The 25,047-nt window shown below is 39.8% G+C and overlaps 1 protein-coding gene across 4 annotated transcripts in view; it reads right to left on the reverse strand.

Moving 5' to 3' along the window:
- LYPD6B (LY6/PLAUR domain containing 6B) overlaps positions 1 to 25,047 on the reverse strand; it is a 229,674-nt gene that overhangs the window by 131,278 nt on the left and 73,349 nt on the right. The gene's annotated exons all lie outside the window — the stretch shown is intronic.

Genomic DNA, 25,047 nt, shown 5'->3' on the forward strand with positions numbered 1-25,047 from the left:
ACATCTCCTGCATTAGCAGGCAGATTCTTTCCCACTAGCGTCACCTGGGAAGCCCTACCTATTACATGACCTTAGATGAATTACTATGAGCGTCAGTTGTGTCAAATTTTAAATGGGGATAATATCACCTTCCATCAGTGACTATTGGCAGGACTAGATAAGATATAACTTATGAAGAGAGTCTGACATGCAACAGACACTCAGTAAATAAAGCATACTGCTGTTATTAGCAGCTATTTTACTCTGTCAAACATTGTCTTGCTCCTGATTTATTTTCTTCAAAATATCTGGAATCACAGAAATTTAATGAAGTAGAATGTCAAGAATAACAAAGTTATTCATATCAATGTATAACAAAAACTACTGTAATGATGTAAAGTAATTAGCCTCCAACTAATAAAAATTAAAAAAAATTTAAAAAAAAAAAAAAGAATAACAAAGTTAGTCCCAGAAAGTATACCAGAAGTACCACATCAGTGCGCTCTTGGACACCATCTACGTGGAGGGCTCTTTCCCAGCCAACAGTCTGCAAAACCTCATCCATCTCATTTCTATCTGACTGTAAGGTTAACAGGACTGTGGATAAACCCCAGTGCTAAGTATCTGGCTTTCCAGTTTTCTAAGTTTAAAAGTATAGTGAGATGGGGAGGGAGATGGGAGGGAGGTTCTAAAGGGAGGGGATATATGTATACCTATGGTGATTCATGTTGAGGTTTGACAGAAAACAGAAAATTCTGTAAAGCAATTATCCTTCAATAAAAATAATTTTAAATATATATATATATATATATACTTGAATAAATAATTCTCCTTGATTGCTGTGGGAGCAAGCCTCCACAATGGCCCTCAATGACCTCACCTCTGGTAATCACATCCTTAGCAGTGCTCTCTCCCCTTCCTCCAACACAAACACACTGAAGCAAGGGCTGGTTTATTACACAACTAATAGAATTAGGTGGAAATGATAATATATGACTCCTTAGGCTATGTCATAAAAAACACTGGAGAGTCTGCCTTGGTCACCCGCTCTAGGGAAAGTGTCGTAAGGACACTCAAATCATTCCATGAAGAGGGACCAACTTGCCAGCACCAGCTGGCAGCTATGTGAGTCACCTTAGACATCAATCCTCCAGCCTCCGTCAGGCCTTCAGATCACTGCAGGCCTGGCCAACAGCAGGCTACAATGTCACTAGAAACCCTCATACAGAATCTCCCAGCCAAGCCACTTCAGAACTCCTGAACCACAGAAACCATGAGAGATAATAGATGACTGTTGGTGTTATAAGGAACTAAGTTTTGGAAGGCTCTGTTACACTGCAATAGATTATTATTATTATACTACCAAGGGTAATTTGGCAATAATATGAATTGGAATAATGTGGCCCCTTCACTGTAAAGCTACATAATCCAAAGAACATGTAGATAAACAACACATCCCTCCTATGCATGAGAAAGTGGCTTTAAAACAGACACTACTAAAAAAAGAGAAAAAAAAGACACTACTTTCACATTTTAAGCATCATTACATCACACATCATAAGCTAATGTCCTAAATCTGACACTAACTTCAAAAGCCTAAAAAAATAACATATTTGATTACATAAAAATGTAAAATGTCTAAATGGACAAACTGTAAGTAAAAATGTAATGATGAATGAGGAAAATCATCAGCAATGTAGGATAGAAAGAGGCTAGGCTAGTTTCTCAAAGGATCTGACATCGAATCATCCAGTTGACCACGAAAACATCCCCACAAAGTATATAGTGAAGTTATTAGAAGCTCCATTTACAGATGTGAAAATTGAAACAAGTTTAAACAATTTATCTAGTTAATGGCAATATCTAATTCACTGTAACAAGGATAGTCTCCCAACAATATGAGCTTTCATTCCACAAGTCTATGCTTAACTTGGAAAAAAAAATCATTAGATCATTGATATCTGTGGTCATTATGATATACATAATACATACCACAAAGTATAACACAACATGATTCCCTAAGTACCTTGCACAAAAGATAGCCCTTTGAAATAGCTGGGATCAGTCTCTTCAGACGTGTTCTTGGCAATGATTGGCTGACACCTAAAATGAAAGTCAACGGGGCTTTTAGGATGGAAGGCTTGGGTTCTCCTAATAACACTTCAGGCTACTTTCTCTGCATCTGTCACTAAAGATTAGCCCTCAAAGTAGCACTGTGTGAACCCCCTTCATGTTAAAAACGAACTTTAAATTTCAACATTCCCTACAGTCCTAATTTCCAGGCTGCTGACAGCTGAGCTTTCACAGAGAACAGCCTTGATGACTTCTGTGTTAAGCCTTAGGGTACAATTTCCTTTTCTCAGCTATGTGGGGTCTTGATATGGTTTTAGGACAGCAGGAAAGAGCTGTGTAGGGATTTTTTTCTTTAAGTAGTTACTTAATTCAGCAGCAAAAAATGCTAACATTTTTCAAAAAGAAATACATAGCCAAACCCTGGATTCCTAGATCAAAATGAAATATTGCCTGGCATTGAGATAAAAGAATTATTTATAAGACTTTTCTCCAAAGACTATATATTCATAAAAAAAGAGTTGAAAGAGCAATTAGCCATAAGCTCTTATTTTTTCTTTCAATTCTTAAATTCCATTCTGTAATCCTTGATTTAGAAGTTGCAGTGTGAGTAAGGTACTAAGTAACAGCTTCGGATGCTATCAGGTCAACCCCTTGAAGAACCTCTTTTAACAGTTCTGCCCACAGCTTTCCTTCCCTTTGCTTCATTGTGTTTTCTGAGTGAAAGAGAAAGGAATTAAATTTCTAGCGTCAAGAAAAATGCATGCTATGAGTGCTAAGTTGCTTTAGTCATGTCCGACTCTTTGTGACCCTAAGGACTGTAGCCTGCCAGGCTCCTCTGTCCATGGGATGCTCCAGGCAAGAATACTGGAGTGGGTTGTCATGCCCTCCGCTAGGGGATATTCCAGACCCAGGGATCAAACCCATGACTCCTGCACTGACAGGCGGGGTTCTTTACCACTAGCGCCACCTGGGGCACATACCCGAATCTGACAGTAGTCAGCCAGTTACTATTCCATCTTGGAAACGAACAAGGATTCGTTTTCAGTCCAAAACCCTACATCTTTTCAATGCCTTATATAGCAAAGACACCTTATATAGCAAAGTTAATTGATCTCCTGAAAAAGTAACCATGTAGTTCACTCCAGGAAACCACCTAAACTCACTTTTTTTCCTTGTCAGTAAAAGCCTTACCTCAAGAACAGAGAAGGCTCCCAGATCTGTGTCATAAGCGAAAGAATATGAGGATATATGAGTTTTAGTCCCAGATCACTTACTAGCTATTTTCCTATTAAAAAAAAACACCAGAGAATATGTTGAGATTCAAATGGAATAATACATATGAAAGGACTATACACTTGAATAGAGTTTGCAACATACTTTACCTAATAGGACTCCCCCTGGCCTATAACAGGAAACCATACATAACACTGCGCCCCTAACCAGGACAGAAAACTTCACTATGGAAGGGTCTGTCTTCCCATCCTCAATGTTATTTATCTTTCTCAACTTCATGGCAGAATTTAAAACTGGAAGTTAACCTGGATATTCTTTTAATCTCACTGGAACACCATCCTATTTCCCAACCTAAAATACAACTCTCAGCAAAACCACCCAGGAGCACTGTAGAGTCCTATGAGAACATTTAAAGGGTCTGCATTCCTCAAATAGAGGGATCATATAATGTATCCTCCACTTCTGAAAGGGAAAGGGGATGCAAAATAATGACACCAGGATCAACACCACCTTCTTTACAAGCCTCTAGTCTGTTGTTCCAGTCTGTTTCCAGTGGTTCTAACTTTTAATGACACAAGAAAAAAATGTATAGTTTGTCCACTTTAAAACATTGGAAAACATGGAAAGATAAGAGGAATAACAATAATGGACCAAGAACCTACTAATCTCCAGGGACTTAACCTTTGCTATCCCATTTAAATTTAACAGTAACACTTAATGGAAGTAGTAACTTTTTTCTTCCAGTTTTATTGAAATATAATTGACATACAGCACTAGCGACTGAGCACATTCATGCACTGTCTTAAGGTTAAGGTGTATGGCATAATGATTTGCACCATGAAATGATTATCACATTGTTTAGCGAACATTCATCCCCTCATACAAATACAACATGAAACATATAGAGGAAATTATTTTTTTCTTATGAAGAGAACTCTCAGGATTATTCTCAATTTATATATCGTATAGCAGTGTTAATTATATTTATCACATGGTACATAACACCTCTAGTACTTATCTTACAACTGCAAATTTTCACATTTTGACTACCTTCATCCAGTTTCCCTTTCTCCCACCCCCTCCTCTGGTTAACCACAAATCTGATCTCTTTTTCTATAAGGTTTGTTTGTTTTTGAAGTATAATTGACCTATAAAACTAGTTCCTGGTATACAACAGTGATTTGATACTTCTATACATTTCAAAATGAGCAAGATAAGTCTGTCATCTGTCACCATATAAAGATATTACATAATTACTGACTATATTCCCCACACTGTAAAATTCATAACTATGACTTATTTATTTTGTAACTGAAAGTTTATACCTCTTAATCTCACATATTTCTCTCCTCCTCATACCTCCCTCCTCTCGGGCAACCACTTGTCTATGTATCTGTAATTCTGTTTCGATTTAGTTATGTTTGCTCATTTGTTCCCTTTCTTAGATTCTACACATAAGTCAAATTATACAGTATTTATCTTTCTCTGACTTATTTCACTTAGCAACAAGTATACTATCAAGTGTGAAACAGATCACCAGCCCAGGTTGGATGCATGAGACGAGTGCTCAGGGCTGGTGCACTGGGAAGACCCAGAGGGATGGGATGGGGAGGGAGGTGGGAGGGGGGATCGGGATGGGGAACACATGTAAATCCTTGCCTGATTCATGTCAATGTATGGCAAAAACCACTACAATATTGTAAAGTAATTAGCCTCCAACTAATGAAAATAAATGGAAAAAAAAAAAGACCCTAGGTCCATCCATGTTACAAATGGCAAGATATCATTCTTTTTGTTTTTAAGATTATAAGCCCTTTATTTTCTTCAGTATCAAACTCTCAAAATTTAATACAATGAATATACAGAAAAGTAGAATACAGTAGACCTGAAAAGCACTATGAACCAATTCAACATAATTAAGGTTTATATAGTTTTCACACAACAGTAGGATACAAAGTCTCTCCAAGTTCCCATAGGAACTTGACTGTAAACTAGGAGACACGAACATATCCAGGGACATAAAACAATGTGCAAAACTTTCACGGTCTAAAGGTATTGAAATCATACAGAGTCTGTTCTCATATCACTGTGGAATTATGTTAGAAATCAATATCAAAAGATATTTGAAAATAACCCACATATTTTCAAGTGCAATGTGACACTTACCAAGAGAGATCTTTAACTTACCCATTAAAAGCCTCAGTCAAGTAAGAAGGCTGAAAACTCAACAGAGGGTGTTTGCAGAGAAGAAAGCACTTAAGTGAGAAATAGCAAAATGAGAAATTAACATCAAAGATACCTTAAGAACTCATGTATTTGGTAATTAAATGTCCACTTTTAAATGATGGTTGTATCTAAGAAGTCATAACAAGGAAAATTAGAAAAAGATATCATTTTTATGGCTGAGTAATACTCTATTCTGCATACAAACACACACATACCACAACTTCACTCATCGATCAATGGACACTTACGTGGCTTCCATTTCTTCACTATTGTAAATAATGCTGAATGCAAGGGTACATGTATCTTCTCTAACTAGTGTTTTTGTTTTCTTAGGATAAATATCCAGGAGTGGACTTGCTGGATGACAAGTAGCTCTATTTGTATTTTGTAAAGGGATCTCCATACTGTTTTCCACAGAAACTGCATCATTTATTTTTCCACCATCAGCGCACAAGGGTTCCCTTTTCTTCACATCATTACCAGCACTTATTATTTGCTATCTTTTCGATGACAACCATTCTGACAGGTGTGAGGCAGTATGTCACTGTGGTTTTGATTTGCATTTCCCTCCTTATTAAGTGATGAAAAACATGTTCTCATGTACCTGTTGGCTATCTGGTTGCTTTGGGGGTTTTTCTTTTTAATGCTGAATGGTACAAGCTTTTTGCCTATTTTGGATATTAACCCACTATGGGATACACTGGATATATCACTTGCAAAAATCTCCCACTCAATGAAAGCCTTTCCATCTTGTTGAATGATTCCTTTGCTGTGCAAAAGCTTTTTGAGTTTGATGTAGCCTCATTCATTTAATTTTATTTCCCTCATCTGAGGAGACATGTATAAAAATATATTGCTAAGACTGATGTATATTGCCTGTATTTTCTTCTAGAAACTTTATGGTTGTGGGCCTTACATTAGTTAATCTATTTTGAATTTATTTTTGTTTAGATGTGAGAAAGTAGTTCAATTTGATTCCTTTGCATGTAACTGTCCCAGTTTCCCCATTAAAAGTTACTAAAGAGGCTATATTTTCAATATTGTTTATTTTCAATTCCTTCATCATATATCACCTATGTAAATTCTCTCTTTTCTGAGAGAATAGAGAGCCCAGAAATGAACCCTGATCTGTTCCACTGATTTGTCTATTTCTGTGGCAGTATCACACTGTTTGGATTACTGTAGTTTTATAATATAGTTTGAAATCAGGGAGTGCAAAATCTCCAGTTTTGTTCTTTCTTAAGATTGTTTTGGTTATTTGGGGTGTTTTGTGTTTCCATACAAATTTTAGAATTCTTTGTTCTAGTTCTATTAAAAAATGCCATTGATATTTTGATAGGAATTGCATTAAATCTATAAACCATCTTGGTTAATATTGTCATTCTAAGAACATTAATTCTTCTAATCTATGAACACAATCTAACCTATGTGGTTTCTTTCCATCTGTTTATGTTGTCCTTGCTATCTTTCATCAGTGTCTTATAGTTTTCATTCATCTCCTTAGAGTGATTTGTAGGTATTTTATTCTTTTTGATGAATTGGTAAAAGGAATTGCTTTCTTACTTTCTAATAGTTTGTTGTTAGTATATAGAAATGCAATGGGTTTCTGTATATTAATTTTATATCCTGCAACCTTACTGAATTTTTTAATGGGTTTAGTAGTTTTCTGGTGGTGTATTAAGGATTTTCTATGTACAATATCGTATCATCCATAAAAAGTGCCAGTTTTACTTCTTACTGTCCAATTTGGATTTCTTTTCTTTTCCTTGTTTAATTGTTAAACATAGAACTTTCAATACTATGTTGAATAAACATGGTTAGAGTATGTATCCTTGCCTTCTTCATAGAAGAAGAAGAAGGTCATAGAGAAATGGTTTCAGCTTTTCACCATTCAGTATGATGTTACTTGTGAGTCTGTCTTAAATGGCTTTTATTATGTTGAGGTAGGTGTCCTCTACACCCACTCTGTTGACAGGTTTTATCATAAGTGGATGTTGAATTTGTCAAAAGTTTTTCTTCTGTCCGCTTGTGATTTATTATTTTTAGTGTTATGTTTGGATCTCTTTTTTGAATGTTTATTACAGATTTTTGGTTTGTGGAGTTTTTATACTATATATATATATATATATATATATATATATATATAATTGTTTTAAGTTTCTGATGTCTTGATAGCAAATGCATTTTTAAAACCCTGCATTTGTATCTCCTCCCCTCATGATTACTGTTTCTGGTATCATATTTTATATCTAATTGTTTTGTGTTATCTCTTAACTGCTTATTGTAGATATAGATGATTTTACTATTTTTATCTTCTAACTTCCCTACTAACTTTGGATGTGGACAATTTTCTACATTTACTGTATATTTGCCTTTACTGATGAGCTTTTTTTATTTCTTAATTTTCTTGTCTCTAATTGTGACCTTTTCTTTTCTCCTAGAGAAGTTCCTTTAACAACTATTCTAAAGCTGGTTTGATGGTGCTCAATTCTTCTAGCTTTTGCTTGTCTACAAAGCTTTTGATTTCTCTATCAAATCTGAACTAGAGGCTTGCCAGGTAGAGTATTCTTGATTGTATCAAAAGGTTTTCCCTTTCATCACTTCAAACATATCATGCCACTCCCTTCTGGACTGCAGAGTTTTTGATGAAAAGTCAATTGATAGCTTTATTGGAGGGCTTCTCTGATGGCTCAGTGGTGAAAGACTCTGCCGGCCAACACAGGAGACATGAGTTTGATCCCTGGGTCAGGAAGATCCCCTGGAAAAGAAAATGGCAACCCACTCCAATATTCTTGCCTGGGATATCCCATGGACAGAAGAGCCTGGCAGGCTACAGTCCATAGGGTTGCAAAAAGTCGGACACAACTTAGCAACTAAACAAAAACAACAACAAACCTTATAGGAGTTCTTCTGTATGCTATTTGCTGCTTTTCCCTTGCTGCTTTCAGTATTCTTTCCTTAATTTTTCTCATTTTGATTACAATGTGTCTTGGTGTGTTTTCCTTTGGGTTAATCCTGGGTGGGACTCTGAACTTCCTATATTTGGCTGACTTTAACTTTTCCGGGTTAAGGAAGTTGCCAACTATTATCTCTTCAACTATTTTCTCAGGCCCTTTCTCTGTCTCTTCTTCTGATACCACACTATGATGTGAATATCGGAGCATTTGACATTGTCCCAGAGGTCTCCAAACTGTCCTCATTTCTTTTCATTCTGTTTTCTTTTATTCCACTACTCTTGTCTTCTAGCTCACGGATGCATTCTTCTGTATCATTTAGTCTACTATTGATTCCTCAAGTATATTTTTCATTTTAGTTGTATTCTTCATCCCTGTTTGGTTACTGTTTATACCTTTTTAACTCTTCTTTAAAAACTTCTAACTTCTCATTCTATACATTCACTCCTTCCTAGTTCTTTGATCATCTTTACTATCATTACTTAGAACTCTTTCTCAGGTAGATGGCCTATGTCCACTTTGCTTAGTTCTTCTTCTAGGGGTTTTTCTTTTTCCTTCAGCTGGAACATGTTCCTCCACTGCCTCATCTTGTCTAAGTTGCTATTTGTATGGTTATGTGTGTGGAAATTTAGTTATGTTTCTCAATCCTAGAGAAGTGGCCTTCTCTGGGACATGTTCTATGCATCCCAGTAGTGCACTCCCCTCTCATCACCCAAGCTCTAGGGGTTTTCCCCAAGAGGTTACATGGATCTCTCTGTTGTGGCAGGCTATGTGGATGGTCTGGTAAGTTTGGTTGGCCCCTCATCTGATTGGTTTCCAGGCCCTGCCTTGTACAGATGCTGCTGGCTGCAGTTTAGTGGGGCCAGTCATGAGGTAGCTCATTGTAGAACCTGAGAAGGCCCAAGGGCTAGGGTGCTGGCTCATGTTTGGGTGAAGTCAGAGTCCAGAAGGCTCTGGCTGTTGCCCACCCACTGGCAGGTGAAGCCAGATTCTGGGGTTAATCCCAGACTGCTGCTGCTGCTGCTAAGTCGCTTCATAGACGGCAAACCACCAGGCTCCGCCATCCCTGGGATTCTCCAGGCAAGAACACTGGAGTGGGTTGCCATTTCCTTCTCCAATGCATGAAAGTGAAAAGTGAAAGTGAAGTCGCTCAGTCGTGTCTGACTCTTCGCAACCCCATGGACTGCAGCCCACTCAGCTCCTCTGCCCATGGGATTTTCCAGGCAAGAGTACTAGAGTGGGTTGCCATTGTCTTCTCCAATCCCAGACTACCAGAAGGCAAAGCTGGTTCCTAGAGTCTGGCTGCAGGCCCCAGGGATCCCAGAGCTCAATTTCCTTTAACGACTCTTCCTCATCTACCCTGACCTCTAAATGTTGGATAACCCCAATTCCCAGCCTTTTTTCATTCTCCATCTATACTTACCCCTAGGTGATCTCATCCAGGCTTTGCTTTAAATGTTTTCTATATGTTGATGACTCTCAACCCAGGTTTCAGCTCATACTTCTCCCATGAACTCCAGACCTACATGTCCAATTGCCTTCATGACAACTTAAAGAAAACCTCAAACACTCAAAATTGAACTCTTGATTCTCTTCTCCCAGTCTTTTCCATTCCAGTAAACGACAACTTCATTTCTCTTATTGGTAAGGGGGGAGGGAGGGGCAAGCACTAGCCAGAAAAAAACTTTGATGCCATTCTTAATTTCATCTTTCCTCCCCATCTCTCACCTGCAAGAGTTCAGTTTTGACAAGCTAAGTCTGAGATTCCCTATAGGTAATTGAGGAACTTGACAACAAAGTAATTAAAACTGCCTGAAATGAAACAAAGGTAGAAAAAATAATTTTTTAAAATGGAATGACCATTGATAAACTGAAAAACAACTTCATTATCTAAGATGTATGTAATTGAAGTTCCCTTAAGAAATGAGGATAGGGGACAGAGAAAATATTCGAGAAAATATAGGCCAAAAATTTTCCAGTTTTGATGCAAACTATAAGCTGACAGATCTAAGACACTCAATTAACCTCAAGGACAGGATACATGAATACTAACTATAGCAAGACACATAATGATCAAACTCAAAATAAATAATAAAAGAAAGTCTTAAAAGTAGCCAGAAGAAGAAAGCTAAATTATGTACACAGGAACAAAGATCAAGACAGTAGATTTCTCATCAGGAACAATGCAAGTGTGAAGATAACTGAGTATTTTTAAAGTTCTGAAAGGAAAAATATTATCAACCTAGAAAATTATATACATAGCAATATTTCAAAAACAAAGGGGAAATAAAAACTTTTTCAGACATACAAAAGCACTAAAAAATTGTTAAAGGAAGTCTTTTAAACAGAAGAAAAGTGAAAACAAGCAGAAGTATAGATTTGCACAGATGTATGAAAGATACCAGAAGTATATGGCTAAATACATACTTTATCCAAAATTTTTCTTTTATTTAAATTGAAATATATTTGACATACAGCACTGTTAGATTTAAGACATACAATATGTTAATTTGATACATTTGTATATTGTGATATGATTGCCACTGTAGCAATAATTAGTACCACTATCATATCACATATCTTTTTTCCCCCCACACTGTGCCACATGTGATAACTTAGTTCCTCAATCAGGGATTGAACCCCACCTCCTGCAGTGGAAACAAGAGTCTTAACCACTGGACTGCCAGGAAAGTTCCCATAATTACCATTTATTTTAGTGGTTGGGATACTTAAGTTCTCATCTCTTACCAAGTTTCATGATTATAATACAGCACTGTTGTCTATATTTTTTATTATTTAAATCCCTTTAATAAATAACTAAACAACAATATCAATGGATTGTGGGGTTTCTTATATATACATATACATTTCTTTACTTGCACAGATAAATAAAATGCATGAAAAAGTAGCATGAAAGCTGGGGAAATAAGTAAAAATGAAAGTATACTACTGTAGGATCATTATACAGTGAGTGAAAAATACCACTTTAGGCTAAGTTGAAGACATATAATAATCTCTAAAGCAACCATTAAAATAAAACAGATATATCTAATTAGTCAGCAAAGTGAGTAAAATGCAGTGTTTTTTTAAACTTCAAAAGAATCCATGAAAATAAGGAAAGGGTAACAAGGAAAAAAGGTATTACTAGAAAACAAACAATAAGATCAAAAACTTAAACTGACCCATATTAATAATCACATTCAATATAGGTGGTTTAACAGCCCAAATTAAAGTCAAAGGTTGTCAGCCGAATGAAAAAGACAGACCCAACAACATGTTGCTTATAAGAAACACACTTCAGATGTAAAAACAAACAGATTAAAGACAAAATAATGGGGAAAGATATACCATGCCAGCCCCAGTATTTAAAATAAATAACTGGAGTGACAGTGTTAACAAATAGTGAACATTTCAGAGCAAAGAAATATTTCCAAGATTAAAAATGGCCATTTGATAAAGTGGTCATTAGTCAAGATGACATAAGAATCCTAAATGTTTATGAACCTGTTAACAGAGCTACAAAATATATGAAACAGAAACTCATTGGAATGCAACAGAAAATAGACAAGTCTATGGTTATAACCAGAGATTTCAATACTCCTCTCTCATTAATTGGTAGAACAAGTAGACAGAAAATCAGTAAGGATATACTATCAACTAACTTGACCTAATTGGCAATTATAGAACACTCCACCAATCAAAAGTAGAATACACACTTTTTCACAAGCTCATGGGACATTTATCAGGATAGAACATATTCTGGGCCATAAAACAAGCCTAAACAGATTTAAAATACTCCAAGTCATAGTTTTGACTACAATGGAATTAAGAGTAGAAATCAGATCTCTGGGAAACCCCCAAATATTTATGAACTAAACAAATGTTGGGAAACTAAACATTTCTACATAAAGCATGGATCAAGATGTTACAAATAAAATTCAGTTCAGTCGCCTAGTCGTGTCCAACTCTTTGCAACCCCATGGACTGCAGCCTACCAGGCGTCTCTGTCCATGGGATTCTCCAGGCAAGAATACTGGAGTGGGTTGCTATTTCCTTCTCCAGGGAATCTGCCCAACCCAGGGATTGAACCTGGGTCTCCCACATTGCAGGCAGATTCTTCACTGTCTGAGCCACTTCAGTTCAGTTCAGTTCAGTCTCTCAGTCATGTCTGACTCTTTGCAACCCCATGAATCGCAGCACGCCAGGCCTCCCTGTCCATCACCAACTCCCGGAGTTTACTCAAACTGATGCCCATCGAGTCGATGATGCCATCCAGCCATCCAGCCATCTCATCCTCTGTCGTCCCCTTCTCCTCCTGCCCCCAATCCCTCCCAGCATCAGGGTCTTTTCCAATGAGTCAACTCTTCGCATCAGGTGGCCAAAGTATTGGAGTTTCAGCTTCAGCATCAGTCCTTCCAATGAACACCCAGGACTGATCTCCTTTAGGATGGACTGGCTGGATCTCCTTGCAGTCCAAGGGACTCTCAAGAGCCTTCTCCAACACCATAATTCAAAAGCATCGATTTTTCGGTGCTCAGCTTTCCTCACAGTCCAACTCTCACATCCATACATGACCACTGGAAAAACCATAGCCTTGACCAGATGGACCTTTGTTGGCAAAGTAATGTCTCTGCTTTTTAATATGCTCTCTAGGTTTGTCATAACTTTCCTTCCAAGGAGTAAGTGTCTTTTAATTTCATGGCTGCACTCACCATCTGCAGTGATTTTGGAGCCCAAAAAAATAAAGTCTGACACTGTTTCCACTGTTTTTCCATCTGTTTGCCATGAAGTGATGGGACCGGATGCCATGATCTTAGTTTTCTGAATGCTGAGCTTTAAGCCAACCTTTTCACTCTCCTCTTTCACCTTCATCAAGAGGCTCTTTAGTACTTCACTTTCTGCCATAAGGGTGGTGTCATCTGTATATCTGAGGTTATTGATATTTCTCCCGGCAATCTTGATTCCAGCTTGCGCTTCTTCCAGCCCAGTGTTTCTCATGATGTACTCTGCATATAAGTTAAATAAGCAGGGTGACAATATACAGCCTTGACCTACTCCTTTTCCTATTTGGAACCAGTCTGTTGTTCCATGTCCAGTTCTAACTGTTACTTCCTGACCAGCATACAGGTTTCTCAAGAGGCAGGTCAGGTGGTCTGGTATTCCCATCTCTTTCAGAATTTTCCACAGTTTATTGTGATCCACACAGTCGAAGGCTTTGGCATAGTCAATAAAGCAGAAATAGATGTTTTTCTGGAACTCTCTTGCTTTTTCTATGATCCAGCAGATATTGGCAATTTGATCTCTGGTTCCTCTGCCTTTTCTAAATCCAACTTGAACATCTGGAAGTTAACGGGTCACGTATTGCTGAAGCCTGGCTTGGAGAATTTTGAGTATTACTTTACTAGCGTGTGAGATGAGTACAATTGTGCGGTAGTTTGAGCATTCTCTGGGATTGCCTTTATTAGGGATTAGAATGAAAACTGACCTTTTCCAGTCCTGTGGCCACTGCTGAGTTTTCCAAATTTGCTGGCATATTGAGTGCAGCACTTTCACACCATCATCTTTCAGGATGTGAAATAGCTCAACTGGAATTCCATCACATCCATTAGCTTTGTTCATAGCCACTTGGGAAGCCCATATTATTAAGTCTGTAATTTTCCACTAATCAGTCTATAAACTTGGGGGGGTGTGTTTGTGTGTGTGGTGTGTGTGTGCACACGTGTGTGCATGCTCAGTCGTTTCTGACTCCTTGCGATCCCATGGACTGTATTCCACCAGGATCCTCTGTTCATGAGATTTTCCAGGCTGAATACTGGAGTGGGTTGCCACTTCCTTCTCCAGGGTATAGAGTTAATACCACCCAATCAAAACCTCAACAGCCTTGTTACAGAAAGTTACAGGCTGATTGTGTAATTCACATGTAAATAAAAAGTACCCAGTAAAACAAAAACAACTGCTTGAGTTAAGGACTTAGCTGCAGTAATCACAACAGCATAGGCACACAGATCAATGAAACAGAGCTAAATAGACATACTGACAGAAATATAAACAAGCAATTTTTGACAAATATGCAATGGCTATTCCATGGAGAAAAGGACAGACTTTTTAGCAAATGATGCCGTGACCATCTGGTACCTATTTGCAAACAGTTGAATTTTGATCCATATCATGCACCATATGAGAAAAGTGAGCTCAAAATAGATCACAGATCAAAATGCAAAACTTGAAATTATAAAACTTCTAGAAAAAAAGGTAGGAAAAATAATTGTGACTTTGGGTTAAGCAAAGATGACATTCTTAGATGTAACACCTAAACCAAGAGAATTAAATTGGATTTCATCAAAATTTAAAACTTCAGTTCTTCGAAAGATTTTTAAAGCACATTCAGAATATATAAAAAGATTCAAAAGTGAATGAGAAAACTGCCCAATTTTTTAAAATATGCAGACACCTCATGAAAGAAGATACACAAATGCTATATAATACATAAAGGATATTTTCAATAGGCTTCCCTGGTAGATCAGACATTAAAGAATCTGCCTGCAATGTGGGAGACTCAGGTTCAATCCGTGGGTCAGGAAGATCCCTTGGAGAAGGGAATGGCTACCCACTCCAGTATTCTTGCCTGGAGAATCCTGTGGACAGAGGAGCCTGTAGATTATACAGTCCATGGGGTCACAAAGACTCAGACACACCTGAGCAACTAACACTTTCACTTTTCAGTGTCATTACTCAGAAAATGCAAATTAAAACCACAAAGAGAGAAAATGGCTAATATGCCAAGGGTTTACGAGGATGTAGAAGAACTGGAACTCTCTTACATGGGAAATAGCAGGACTCTTATTTGTTTAGGATGTAAAATGGTAAAACTCTTTGGAAAACATTCGATAATTTATTATTCAGTCATGCAACTACCACATGATCCAGCCACTGCACTTCTAGCCTTTTACTCAAAAGAAAATATATATCTATACTAAAACTTGTACACAAATGTTCATAGTAGCTTTATTTGTAATAGCCCAAAGCTACAAACAACCCAACAGATGACCATCAATACGTGAATGGGTAAATAGATTGTGGCATACCCATACATACTATGGAATGGAATGTTATCAGTAGTTAAAACAGAATGAAGTAAGATACAATGTATATGAATCTCAAAATAATTATGCTGGAAGAAGCCAGATAAAAGTGAGTATATAAGTGCTCTTAATATAAAACTCCAGTAAGGACAAACTAATCTACAGTGACAGAGGCGCTTTCTTGCCTGTGAAGGGGATGCACAGAGGCAGATGGGAGGTAGCGATTACCAAGGTATAAGAGAAAGCATCTAGGGGAGATGAATGTGTTCATTTTCTTGACTGTGGTGACTGTTTCACCGATACACATGTCAAATGAGCAAAGTACATACTTTAAATAGTTTATTTTAGGTTGATTATATCTCAAAAAAGCCATTTAAAAAAAAAATTTTAAGAAGGATGAGATTGCCTTTTGAGGTTTCTCTTTTGCCAAGCTAAATTTTGACCTCATTGCAAAAATTTTCTTGAAGAGTTTTTAGGAACAGACTGACATTGTTAAGCTTAATGCTCTGTGAAATAGTCTAATTGTTTCAAAAGCCTGTGGCAGCAGTTTTCTGAGATTATATCAGAGGACACTTTTTTCCCTTTATGTAAACATAAATTATGGTTGCCACTGGATACCAAACAATGTTTTACTGCGGTTATCTCAGTCATGCTCATGCCAAAAGCTGAATGTTTTTTCACCTGAAGAAGTCTAAGAACAATGCTTTTATAATTCCCCACGGCATGCCTGTTACCTTACATTGTTGCTTCTACAGGAAATTCTCCTACCAGGGAAATGGCAGATTTGAATTTTTGGTGGGTTGGGGTGTGTGTATAAGTGTGAGTACACTTGTGTGTGAGAAAGACTGAGAGAGAATGAAGGTGAGGGACACAGGGAGACCTTGGAGTCAAATCTCAATTAATAGCTGTGTTTCCCTTCTGGAAGTTTCTAGCTTTCTTCCGTTCAGAAAAAAATGTGGGGTCAATTGCTTGACTTCAAAGTAGCTCCAGGCTCTCCTACATATTCCAGCCCCACCCTCCGAAATTCAGTCTACAATCTCTCAGCTTTCCTTTGTGGGACAAGTACACGCTAACACACGTTGTACAAGTGAACCCGAATCGCTCCGGCAACAGTGCAAATGCTTCCTTCTACCCTCTTGTTAGAATCTGTCAGAAACCTATATTATTATTTCTGAAAAGACCTCTCTTCTTCACTCTCATATCTGGTCTCATCACACTAAATCTGTTTCCTAAATTCAGTCCATGCCAGTGACAACTTAGATTTGACTAAAATAATGAAGAAAGCAATTCCTTTCTTTATATATTTACTTATATTTTAAGCATTACTTCACTTCTTTAGGAAACCAGGATCCCATGGCATAGATAAAGGAATATTCTAAACATAAATACAACAAATGCTGTTGACATGCATGAAGGTCTCTGGGTCTAAGTTTAGCTCTCATGGGGCTGGGTGGCGAACCTGGCATCTCCAGCACTTGCCGACAGTGCTTTATCTTTTTATAACTTATTTATTTATGGCTGTGCTGTGTCTTTGATGCTGCGTGGCCTTTTCTCTAGTTGCAGCGAGCGGGGCCTACTCCGCAGTTGCAGCGGCTTCTCTTATCGCAGCGCACAAGTTCTAGGCACACGGGCTCAGTGGCGGTGGTACACAGGCTTAGCTGCTCCGCAGCATGTGGGATCTTCTCAAATCAGGGATTGAACCTGTGTCTCCTACATTGGCAAGTTGATTCTTTGTTACTGAGCCCCCAAGGAAGCCTGCTGACAGTCCTTTTCAACACCCTGATACCTTCTTCCTGAGTAGTGAGCAGGACCGAAAGAGTCCAAAGGGACCGATCTCTTACATGTATAGTCCCTGGTGCTCAGCAGTAAAGAACTGACCTGCCGAAGCAGGAGGCCTGGGTTGGATCCCTGGTTGGGGAAGCTCCCCTGGAGAAGGAAATGGCAACCTGCTCCTGCATTCTTGCCTGGAGAATCCCATGGACAGAGGAGCCTAGTGGGCTACAGTCCACGGGGTCACAGGGAGTTGGACACGACTGAGCGACTCAGCACACACGACCTCTCACATGTGCTGCCGTGTGCACCTGAAATCTCCTCGTGCCCTCGAGGATCTCTGAGAACCCATCTCCTCGGGAGACCCCTGAGGTCAAGATGGACTCAGAACTCACATGAGTCTGGCGCACTCTGAGGACTCTGGATAAGCAGCAGAGCTCCTACCTGCCCACCGAGCCCCGGGAAGCGGATTAGGGAAAGCAGACGAGCCCCGTGTGTGTGCACACCGTGGTAAGAGGACAGTGTCTATGCCAGCCTTTGAACAAGGCCTCCCTTTCTCCAGGCCAGTACAGCCTTCTGCCAGACAGAGCCAGGGTTGGATTTTGACCCCACTTAACCCTCTGGCTCAGCGCCCCTGTGCAGTGAACAACAGGCACGACGATACTTGCTGGTTTGCCAAGCGTGAGCTGAGCCTCAGCACTTTCACCAGTCACTAAACTCGAAATTCAGTACCTGACTTTCTAGGGCTCTCTAGTGTCCGCTCCCCACTCCACCCCAATTCCGTTGCATTTCCAGCTTCTGGGCTGGGCAGTGGCTCAGCAGTACTTCCACAGCAATGTGGAAGGGGAATATATTGGGGGGGAACGGATGTACTAACATTTGCCTTCAAAGTTTCACATTTCCTCTGGTTTGGGCTCATCAGTCTAGCCCTGTCTCACTCACCTACTACATCTGAGGCTGGCTCTGGCAGAGAAGCCCCCTTTGTGGAGAAGTTTAGGCTCTACTTAGTCATGCTGCTACTGAATAGCTGAGTAATTAGCTGAGTTTGGAGGTATGCCTCTTTTGCCAACGGCACACACTAATGAACTTCAAGTCAAGGTAAATTATTGAAAGCAGCAGAACTGACAAGAAGGTCTATTGTTTAAGTCAATGGATTCTTTCTGAAGACACAGCTCTGCCCTGAAAAATTAGGACACTGACAAGGGCTGGTCCCAGCAATGAGAGTGCCGATTAAAAATGCTGCAAAGAGCTGGGTGGCCAGAGGGGCCTCAGTTAGTACTGGCACAGACAGGCAGCAGATTTGTATTTGTTTCACTATTTACACTCCAAATTCTGGGTAACTCACAGCCAAGCCTGCATGATGATTCTAAAAGGAAGATTCTAAAATGTTAAGTTCAAAGATGAATTCATTTAGCCTTTTACAATAGTTTGGGCTTCCCTGGTGGGTCAGACGGTAAAGAATCTGCACAATGTGGGAGACCCAGATTTGATCCCTGAGTGGGGAAGATCCGAGGCAAAGGATATGACTACCCACTCAAGCATTCTTGCCTGGAGAATTCCATGGACAGAGGCTACAGTCCACGGGGTTGCAAAGAGTGGAACATGACTGAGTGACTAACACTTTCACTTTACAATAGCTTACACAGAGCCACTATTTCTAAAGTCCATATAAATAAAGATCCATAAAGCCCCATGGGAGAGGGTAGTAAGAAGGAATTAAGCTTGTCCAAGAAGAAGGCATATTAACAAGTCCACTGTCCTTGAAGGTAAGTCTCTTATGAGGTCCTCTAGCCTAGTCCAAGGACACACTCCGCATTGGTGACAGGGCAGGGAGATGTACTGGGAAAAAGCAAGGACTCCAATGCCAAACCCCTGATGTCTCCAGTCCTGGCATTTTTTTCTGCCAAAGCCAAGGGACACCAACTGCAACCCGCTTTTAAAAGACCCAAAAGGCCACTTTTGAATACAAATTTCTAGAGAAGGAAGCAGAGAAACTAATTCAGCTAAAACAGAAGTAGCAAACCTGCATCAGCTCATGAATAAAGGCCAAATGAGTAGCAGTGATGACCTGGAACAACAAACTGTGGAAAATGCTTAAAGAGATGGGAGTACCTATATATACATAATAAAATACTACTCAGCTATTAAAAAGAATGCATTTGAATCAGTTCTATTGAGGTGGATGAAACTGGAGCCTATTATACAGAGTGAAGTCAGTCAGAAAGAAAAACACCAATACAGGATATTAACGCATATATATGGAATTTAGAAAGATGGTAATGATGACCCTATATGCAAGACAGCAAAAGAGACACAGATGTAAACAACAGACTTTTGGACTCTGTGGGAGAAGGCGACAATAGGATGATTTGAGAGAATAGCATTGAAACATATATATTACAATATGTGAAATAGATCACCATTCCAGGTTTGATGCATGATACATGATTCAGGGCTGGTGCACTGGGATGGGATAGGGAAGGAGGTGGGAGGGGGGTTCAGGATGGGGGACACATGTACACCCATGGTTGATTCATGTCAATGTATGGTGAAACCACTACAATATTGTAATTAGCCTCCAATTAAAATAAGTAAATACATTTTTAAAAATTAAAAAAAAGAGAGAGATGGGAATACCACACCACCTTTCCTGCCTCCTAAGAAACCTATATGCAGGTCAAGAAGCAACAGTTAAAACTGAGCATGGAGCAATGGACTGGTTCAAAATTGGGAAAGGAGTATGTCAAGGCTGCATACTGTCACCCTGCTTATTTAACGTATATACAGAGTACATCGTGCGAAATGCCAGGCTGGATGAAGCACAAGCCGAAATCAAGACTGCTGGAAGAAACATCAGTAACCTCAGATATACAGATGACACCACCCTTATGGTGGAAAGCTAAGAGGAACTAAAGAGCCTTTCGATAAAGGTGAAAGAAGAGAGTGAAAAAGCTGGCTTAAAACTCAATGTTCAAAAAACAAAGATCATGGCATCCAGTCCCATTGCTTGATGGCAAATAGATGGGGAAACAATGGAAACAGTGACAGACTTTACTTTCTTGGATTCCAAAATCACTGCAGATGGTGACTGCAGCCATGAAATTTAAAAACACTTGCTTCTTGGAAGAAAAGCTACGACCAACCTAGACAGTGTATTAAAAAGCAGAGACATTACTTTGCTGACAAAGGTCTATATACTCAAAGCTATAGTTTTTCCAGTAGACATGTATGGATGTGAGAGTTGGACCATAAAGAAGGCTGAGCACTGAAGAACTGATGCTTTCAAACTGTGGTGTTGAAGAAGACTCTTTGAGAGTTCCTTGGACTGCAAGGAGATCAAACCAGTCCATCCTAAAGGAGATCAGTCCTGAATATGCATTGGAAAGACTGATGCTGAAGCTCCAATACTTTGGCCACCTGATGCGAAGAGCCCACTCATTAGAAAAGACCCTGATGCTGGGAAAGATTGAAGGCAGTAGGAGAAGGGGACAAGAGAGGATGAGATGGTTGGATGGCATCACCGACTCAATGGACATGAGTTTGAGCAAGCTCTGGGAGATGGTTAAGGACAGAGAAGTCTGGGGTCCTGCAGTCCATGGAGTTGCAAAGAGTCAGACACAATTGAGCGAGGACAACAATGACAACTTGGAACACTGAGTTGAGGAACATTCTGGCATTATACATGAACCCCAGGAAAAGAGGCCATAAATTTAGGTGCTGTGCTGTACTTAATTGCTCGTCATTTCCGACTCTTTGTGACCCCATGGACTGTAGCCCACTAGGCTCCTCTGTCCATGGAACTCTCCAGGCAAGAATACTGGAGTGGGTTGTCATGCCCTTCTCCAAGGGATCTTCCCAACCCAGGGATCAAACTCAGGTCTCCCACATTGCAGGCAGATTCTTTACCACCTGAGACACCAGGGAAGCCCAAGAATACTGTGTGGGTAGCCTATCCTTTCTCCAAGGGATCTTCCCGACCCAGGAATCAAACCAGGGTCTCCCGCATTGCAGGCGGATTCTTTGCCAGCTGAGCTATGAGGGAAGCCCTATAACTTTAAACTTTAATGTAACTTTCAAATATAGTATCATCCAGTTTAGACTATGAATTACTTCACCACACCCCATCCCTCCCCAGTAGCCCCTAGAAGACATCAACAGTCAATCTTTTCCTAACAGGAAATGGAACAGGTATAAATGGTTCTCTTTAGAGCAAAAATGTGAAATTCCTCACACTGAACAAAATGAGGACAAACCCTCATTCAGAACAGCACTGAAACAGTAGAGATGTAAGCGTTAATTCTGAATTCATACTGGATCTGCTTCCGTGACCTTAACCCTTATCTTGCCTCTTTTCTTGTTAGGGGCAAACATAATGGCCTGACTCAGGAGATAACCTGAGCCTGCCCACCTATAGAGGACTGTGAGGAAGTGAAACGAACACATCCCCCAGCCCAAGGTTCACCATTCTAGGAGATATCTGCAAGAATCAAACAATCTTTTTACTTTGTTTCCTCACCTCCCCCAACTCCGATCCATAAAAGAATATGGCATTCAGGCCCTGACAACATGGTTATTCGGAACACTGCCATCTTCTCGGTCAGCCAGCCTTCTGAATAAAGTCATATTCCTTGTCTCAACACCTCAGTCTCTGGGATTTATTGGCTTATTGTGTGGTGAGTAGAACGAGCTTGGACTCAGTAACAGAGGACCACTCCTGCTGAGAATGGCTCTACACAGCCTGCATGAATTGAGAGTCCCTGATCAAAACCTGTAGCCACTTATGTATTAACTATCATGCTGCTGTGCTAACAAGCTTACAAGTGGTCTAACTTTAATGCTGGGCCAGCAAGAGTGATCTCACCTTGAATGCTAGCTCTCCTTTCAGTCTCTGGGAAAATAAAGTTTTACAAGTGCCTAGGTTTCAAATCCTAAAAGATCATGCTGTGAAACTGCTGTACTCAATATGCCAGCAAATTTGGAAAACTCAGCAGTGGCCACAGGACTGGAAAAGGTCCGTTTTCATTCCAATCCCAAAGAAAGGCAATGCAAAAGAATGCTCAAACTACCACACAACTGCACTCATCTCACAGGCTAGAAAAGTAATGCTCAAAATTCTCCAAGCCAGGCTTCAGCAATACGTGACCCGTGAACTTCCAGATGTACAAGTTGGTTTTAGAAAAGGCAAAGGAACCAGAGATCAAATTGCCAACATCCGCTGGATCATCAAAAAAGCAAGAGAGTTCCAGAAAAACATCTATTTCTGCTTTACTGACTATGCCACAAGACTTTGACTATGTAGATCACAATAAACTGTGGAAAATTCTGAAAGACATGGGAATACCAGACCACCTGACCTGCCTCTTGAGAAACCTGTATGCTGGTCAGGAAGCAACAGTTAGAGCTGGACATGGAACAACAGACTGGTTCCAAATAGGAAAAGGAGTACGTCAAGGCTGTATATTGTCACCCTGCTTATTTAACTTATATGCAGAGTACATCATGAGAAACGCTGGGCTGGAAGAAGCACAAGCTGGAATCAAGATTGCCGGGAGAAATATCAATAACCTCAGATATACAGATGACACCACCCTTATGGCAGAAAGTAAAGAACTAAAGAGCCTCTTGATGAAGGTGAAAGAGGAGAATGAAAAGGTTGGCTTAAAGCTCAATATTCAGAAAACTAAGATCATGGCATCTGGTCCCATCACTTCATGGAAAATAGATGGAAAAACAGTGGAAACAGTGGCAGATTTTATTTTGGGGGGCTCCAAAATCACTTCAGATGGGGTGACTGCAGCCATGAAATTGAAAAACACTTACTCCTTGGAAGAAAAGTTATGACCAACCTAGACAACCTAGCAGAGACATTACTTTGCCAGCAAAGGTCTGTCTACTCAAGGCTATGGTTTTTCCATTAGTCATGTATGGATGTGAGAGTTGGACTATAAAGAAAACTGAGTGCTGAAGAATTGATGGTTTTGAACTGTGGGGCTGGTGAAGATTCTTGAGAGTCCCTTGGACTGCAAAGAGATCCAACCAGTCCATCCTAAAGGAGATCAGTCCTGAGTGTTCATTGGAAGGACTGATGTTGAAGCTGAAACTCCAATACTTTGGCCATCTGATGTGAAGAGCTGACTCATTTGAAAAGACCCTGATGCTGGGAAAGATTGAAGGCAGGAGGAAAAGGGGAAAACAGAGTATAAGATGGTTGAATGGCATCACTGACTCAATGGACATGAGTTTGGGTAAACTTCAGAAGTTGGTGATGGACAGGGAGGCCTGACAAGCTATGGTCCATGGGGTTGCAAAGAATTGGACACGACTGAACGACTGAACTGAACTGACTGAGGTTTAAGACTTGTATTCCTGCAGATCAGCCACCATAACAAGAAACAAGCAGTCCTAGACCAGGCACTGCCCCTGGTGCCACACACAGAGCTTTGGAGAACTGGGGAAAGTCTGAGATGGGCTCCGCTACATCCAGGTTACCAGGGCTCACATTGTTATTCAGAGATATGGTATCCAACAGTCTTAGGATTCTACTGGGGGGTTCCAAGCTTGGGGGGATCTCAGAACAGGGCACGTCTCCTCCTGGTACTGGTATGATGCTACCATGACAGTCATCAGGCAGTTCAGAAACCCACTGTGGTCTCTAAAGAAACAGATGTAAAGATAAGTGCGTCTGTCCCTCTGAAGGGCTTTACTTGCTCTCCCTCATCCAGTGGACTACAACAAAGCTTCTTCATAGATTTCACTGAAGTACAAACAGTTACATCTTTCAAATCTCAGCTAATAACCATTGGATACGGGGGACACTGATGGTCACCAGATATCAGGAAACATTTACTTAAGCACTTGTTTTGGCAGCTGGTCAGGAATTCAGGAGGCATCCTAAGCCACTGATCATTGCTCTGACAGTTCAATATGTGGGAAAGGCATTAAGGCCTTGTTAAAGTACAGGATTTGGCAGTACATCAACATCCCGTCATCTCATACTTGTCTTAAACATTCCACTTTGAAAACAGCATGATTAAAAAAAAAAACAACACTAGATATATGTATGTCTACATATATATCAACAATCAATCCATAGGTATCTCCAGGTTTCAAGTACTCATACAATTGTTGTTATTGTATGAGTTGCTACAATAATAAAATATCATTGTTATTGTACAATTACTCAGTCGTGTCTGACTCTTTGTGACCTCATAGACTGCATTACACCAGGCTTCACTCTCTCCTGGAGTTTGCTCAAATTCATGTCCATTGAGTCAGTGATGCCATCCAACCATCTCATCCTCTGTCGTCCCCTTCTCCTCCTGCCCTCAAGCTTTCCCAGCATCAGGGTCTTTTCCAGTGAGTTGGCTCTTCACATCAGGTGGCCAAAGTATTGGAGCTTCAGCTTCAGCATCAATCCTTCCAACGAATATTCAGGGTTGATTTCCTTTACGATTGACTGGTTTGATCTCTATGCTGTCCAAGGGACTCTCAAGAGTCTTCACCAGCACCACAGTTCAAAAGCATCATTTCTTCAGCTCATACTCTTACAATAGATAAGCTTAATTTACAGAAGCAATGCAAGAAATCAAACTCATTTTAAAATTCCCTTTGGTCATGTCCCATAGGACTCATGCAAGGAACAACATGGATTCATATCAGTTTGAGAACATAAACGCTAAGGAAACCTCTGAAAATCTATGTAGCAAGAATTCAAACTGAAACTCAGGATG

This window comes from Odocoileus virginianus, chromosome 13, assembly GCF_023699985.2.
Source record: "Odocoileus virginianus isolate 20LAN1187 ecotype Illinois chromosome 13, Ovbor_1.2, whole genome shotgun sequence".
Classification (NCBI taxonomy): Eukaryota; Metazoa; Chordata; class Mammalia; order Artiodactyla; family Cervidae; genus Odocoileus; species Odocoileus virginianus.